This window comes from Microtus pennsylvanicus, chromosome 12 (assembly GCF_037038515.1).
Source record: "Microtus pennsylvanicus isolate mMicPen1 chromosome 12, mMicPen1.hap1, whole genome shotgun sequence".
NCBI lineage: Eukaryota > Metazoa > Chordata > Mammalia > Rodentia > Cricetidae > Microtus > Microtus pennsylvanicus.
Window position 1 is genome coordinate 54507307 of NC_134590.1, and position 5728 is coordinate 54513034.

The following is a 5728-nucleotide window of genomic DNA, read 5'->3' on the forward strand; positions in this document are numbered from 1 at the left end:
TCCTGTGTGAAAATGTTCAGAGAGAAAGGTTTCCTGTAATGTGTAGGTGGGTGATGGTGGTAGGAAGGGCTTGTGGTCTTTACAGCAGGTTCCAAACTCAGACTGCATGAGTCTGTGTTGTGTTCTAGAAGGATTTGCTGGAGTGGGTGTTGGAAGGTGGGGTAGAGGAGGGCCTGTGGTCTCTGACAGGTTCCAACCCCAGATAATATGAGTGCATATTATGTTCTTGTTTTCATCTGAAAACATGTTTACTTTATGACCATTAAGGAGATAGATTCAGACTAGAAAGACTAGATGCTATAAGGGACCATTGTCTTCTGGGTGTATATGACTTCATTCTCTGTTAGCTAAATGTGACATTCACTTCTTGGTATCTCCAATGTATGTAAATCAAAATAGGCAGTTCATTCATCCGCTCCCACCATCCTGGGCAAGCACTGAAAAGTATATTTTTGCTTCCACTTTATATGCACTCAAACCCACATATGTTCATGGAGCGAAAAGATTTTATTAAGCAATTCTTAATCTTGGCAGGTGTGAAGAACTCCCTTTTTAGCTTAAATTTATCTAAATTATCTCAAATCACAAATCTTAAGATTCAGAAATATATCTCGAGACAGAATCTAAAAGCCAGAGTCCCAAAGTACCTCATCAGGCTTTCTGCTCTGTCTTCAAACCCTCTCCTCGTGCCTTCTCACCTAGCGTCACCTTCTGCTGCTTGCCTGAGAAAGGAAGACAGTCCTCAGAGGAATTCTAGTCTGGGGACACCTGACTTTCCTCCCTTGCTGCAATGCCTGTTTACCGGCCTAAGGGCAGTATTGGCTCATCTCCCCCCACCTATTCAGGTCCTAGTTCCAATAGTTCTCCCGTACTTTTCTCATTATCTCTCTCCTTGCTTGGAATGACTTTCAGGTGCACTAATGTATACCAATGACCACTTCCCATCTTTGAAAAACAAAACCCAAGCTGCTTGACTTTTGATTCTTTCTCTTTAAGTTACTGCTCCCCTTTTGCTTTAACTGACCAGAGCAAGTACCTGTTTGAATATCTCTAAGTAAATGTCTCATCAAAGACGTCTCAAATTGTTGTCCCGTTTGCTTAGGTCAAAAGCCTTGAAGTCAACCTTGACATCCATATTTGTAGCATGTCCAAGCTGTCAGAACATACTGCTTCTCCTAAAGTTATAGCCAGAGTTCAGTCACTTCTCAACATCCCAACCACACACAATCTGGTCCAGGCCAACGCTCTCTCTCCCCTGGATTGTTATTCTCATTGTCTAAGTCTCCAGTCAGAAGAATGTGTCGTAGGGAGCTCTGGCGTGTAATATTCCTGATTCTATAATCTATTCTAAACATGATAGTCACAATGCCCTTTCTAGAATGGAAGACAGAACATTTCCATTTATTAAATATACTTTTTCAGAATAAAGGAACAGTTTCAATAACCCAAGGTTCTTCCTGATTCTAAACATTCCAGCCAAGCCAGCTCAGCTCACTGCCTTTTCAGCCTCCACTGTCTGCAATCTGTCTTACGAACACCAATAGGTTGGGTCCATCACATTGTTCTACTTCTCTCTCTTGCTTTCTGTAGGTCTCTGCTCCTGATGACTAATCTTGGTTGTCAACTTGATTGGACCTAGAATCAACTAAGAGACAGACCTCTAGACAGGCCTATGAGAGCATTTCCTAGAAAGAGTAACTTAAGGGAAAGACCCTTTCTCACAGTAGGCAGAACCTTCTAGCAGCGTCCTAGATATAAAGAGTTCTGAAGGAAATGCAGGGAGGTTTTCACCGGCCTGCCTTGCTTGTGTGTGCACCTGCTCTGTTCCTGCCCCTGCTGTGTGTCTCTCACTGACTGTGGAACCCAGCTTCTTCGGCCTTTCCACAAGCACAGATGACTAGCAACTCACCAGGAATCCTCCAAACCTTCAGCAACCAGATTAGGTCTGCTGAGGCATACTGAGGCATCTCATCCTGTGTATCAAATAGTTAGCAGCTATTTTTTTCTGATCTCCAGCAAGCAAATAACCATTATTGAACTACCCATCCCATATTGGGCAAGTCGATCTAATCAGCCCCTTTGTAATCTATATTTATTCTATCCTTTCTGTACATCTAGAGAATTCTGTCTACTACTCAAGTTCATTTGCTCAGCCCTACCTTTGCTGCCCACCCCCGCCCCCAGTAAAATATCTACCTCTCTTCTTCAGGCTCCCTGTTGCCCCTGTACTGTGTGATTTTTTTTTTCTTACCTGACCAACTACTTCCTAACATACATTTCTGACCTTCCAATCAGACCTGAAGCGCACTGGGAAAATGCATTATCAGTTGTATTTACTGCAGTATCCTTATTCCATAAAACAGGACCTGATACATAGTTGTCAATGGCATGCGCTGAATGAAGGGTCTCTTGTATTGATGGAGGACCATGCAGGAAATAACAGCAGTACGTAGACCGTGGAATATATATCTGCCAATTGCTCATTCGCTAGCAGGAGCTTCTCATATTAATGCTACCCAGGATCCAAAAGCAAGCCAAGATAGTTCTAGGCATCAGTAGGCTCAAGAAAAATTAGATTTCTTCTTCGGTCTCCAGAACTAGGAATATTGAGAAGCTTGAATAGAGAAGTTGAAACTGGCTGCCAGAAACAGCGAGCCAGTTGAAGAAGAACAGCATAGGCCAACTCAGTGCCCTGCCTTCCAGATGCTTCTCTCTCATTATAAAGGTATCTGGGGGCCCTGCCAGAGTGAGACAAGGCCAAGTCTTTGGGGGGGGGCTGATTATTTCTGCTTTGGGGTATAAATTAAGATTCAGACTGACCACAGACAGCTTCTGCTCTATTGATACAGTCTCCAAACTTGTTCTCTTCTACTTAGGACCCCATCTCATCCTGCATTTTAACCCCTACTCTAATTTCAACTGTGTCAGCCTTTTTCTCTGGGTACCTGTTCAGGTAGGAATTCCTTGACTCCTTCCTTTCTCAGTGTTCTCATCAATGCTCATGTTTTAATGTATTGTTCATGTGCTAATACTTTCCACATCTGCCTGGCCTTGAGATTAAAGTCAGATTTTCATCCTCCTATTTTAATTTAGCTTGCTTAGTTTGCCGTGACGTATGTGTTCTGAGACATAGCAATTGCAATGTGTGTCCATGCCTACGCTGACGCCTTCCCTCAAACCTGCTTCTCCTCTTTGGTTCCTGGACTGCGTGTCATCAACACACCACCTGTTTCACAAGTTGGCAACGTGGCTCATCCCTTCCTCCCCCACCTCCTCTCCTGCCCTCGAGGTCAGTTCTGCTGCAAGCATGTTTCTCAGACCCGGTCTCTCTCTCTCTGTTCATCTCTACCCTTTGCCCTCCCGTCTTTCCTCTGTCCTGCCCTGGTAGCCTTTCCTGCCCTTTCTTCTCCTTAATCATTTCCCTTTAGTACTCTAGAAAACTCACCATATTCCTGTCAGATTGTCCTTGTTGGCAACCACCTATCCAGGGCTCTAAACAATATGTACTTCTTTGGCCTGGTGATTCTCCCCAGTATCAGGTTCAAATTTGTGGGTTTTTTTGTTTTGTTTTGTTTTGTTTTGTTTTGTTTTTTTTTTTTGGTTTTTCGAGACAGGGTTTCTCTGTGGCTTTGGAGCCTGTCCTGGAACTAGCTCTGTAGACCAGGCTGGTCTCGAACTCACAGAGATCCGCCCGCCTCTGCCTCCCGAGTGCTGGGATTAAAGGCGTGCGCCACCATCGCCCGGCTCAGGTTCAAATTTGTGGAGAACTTCTTTGCAATGTGTGTCTTCATTCTTATCCCCCATCTTTGTCCATCTTGGAGTCCAACATGTCTTTCCCCAACTCCACTTCTGCACACGTTGGTACTTCCTGAAACATCTCTTGCTTCTGTTACCTAGCTATCACTGTCTTACATTCCTGGGCCGGCTCAGATGCCTTAGTGCTTCTTGTATTTCCGAGGTAGAGTTGTATCCCTTCTCTATGTTCTCACGTCATGTAACAATTCTTTTTCTCCCCACTTTGGGCTAAGATCAAGTGTACTATTCCAATTAATTTTTTTTCTAACATCTGTCACGTGGACAGTGATGATGCTGCGTTTCCCTCACTCGTCACAGTATCTGAATGACTAGTCCTTGCTGACTAGAACTTGCCTAATGAACGCTAATGAAAAAGGGATGGAAGGAAGGAAAGGAAGAGAGCAAGGTGAGAAGGGAAGATGAGAAGGAGAGACTCCCAGAACATCTTTGCAGCACGATGTGCCCTTGTGTGGAGAACCACGGCATTACTAACATTTGTCTGACGATGGAAAACAGAATCTTGGACAGGCCATGCAAGCAAGGAAAACAGTCAAAGATGAATAGTAATTGTTTGCTTGCAGATCCAAGCCCAATGTTTTGTTCTAATTTTTGCACTATCCAAATGTAAGCTCATGGACAGAAGAAAGCGTGAGCATCTTTCCCAGATGAGAAGGTGTTCCCAAACAGTACAAGATCTTTGAAAGGAGATTTACCATTCAGCTCTGATTCCCACACCCAGGAAACAGGCATCTAACTCCTGCACAGTCTTCCTGATCCTGTCTGGATCCTTTTTCATAACTAGCAGCTCGCTTGCTGTCATCGTCTCTCTTTAAGTCAGGCCTGGTCAACTGGATTGGGTTGGAAACAGCTGAGGTAGGTGCCACATTTCACACATTCCTTTGTTTTCACACTCTTACTGATTCATAATGTGTGCTCAGAAACCATTATCTGAGTTTAGTCAAGTTCCCACTGTGTAGCAGGTGGTCTAGGCCCAGAAGTCATACTCAGACACAGAACTGAAAACACGATCATTATTCTTGTTTGTGGTCACAGAGGCTGTATATGAATGCTGTCATTGATAAGAATTATGATAATTTGCATCCATAATTATATACATAGAGTCATAAACAGTGAGATTCTAGACTGAAACTAGCCTAATAAGTTGGACTATGCTTGATGCAACACCATCCTGCTCGGCTGGTCAGGGGTGGAGTCCACGGTGAATACAGAATACTGAGTAAAGCAGAAGCTGTTGAGAAGGCAGAATACACCCAGATATATCACAATCCCGACCTAAATTAAAAGTTATTTTCATCTTTATTTTCTTTTCTTTCAGTAACATCTTTTGAATAGATGAAGCAAATAACCCTCCTGTTCTACAGCATAAAAACCGGAGATCAGGAACAAAGAAGGTTGTTTCTGGATGTTTGCAGAGACTCGGCTTAGTGTGCCCCAAATGCCCCCAGCTCTCTTTCATGGTGGTCCTTCAGCTAAAGTTCAGGGGTAGAAAAAAAATAAAAGCTATTGCTTTCCCAAGGAGCCACAGTGACAGGTCTTCCCTAGAAGACAATATTTGGGTTTTTTCGTGTGTGTGTGTGTGGTGCTAGGGATCAAACCCAGGACCTTGTGTAGAGTAGGCGAGCACCCTTCCACTGAGCTAGGCGGTGTATTCCCCTCTACCCTACTTGAACCCATGATGTTGAGGAGATAGCCACACCTAACATTCACTGCAGCTTTATTTACAATGTTAAGTCTGTGAATCATGCCAAGTATTCATCAAAGGACAAATGGATGAAGAGGAAAAAGACAAGTAGCTCTATGTCCACAGTGGACAGCTATATATACACAGGAGAATGTTCTCCAGCCTTGAAGAGAGATTATTCTAGGTGAGATACATCTGCCAAGTAAAAAATAAGCCACCACGTGTTCTCAA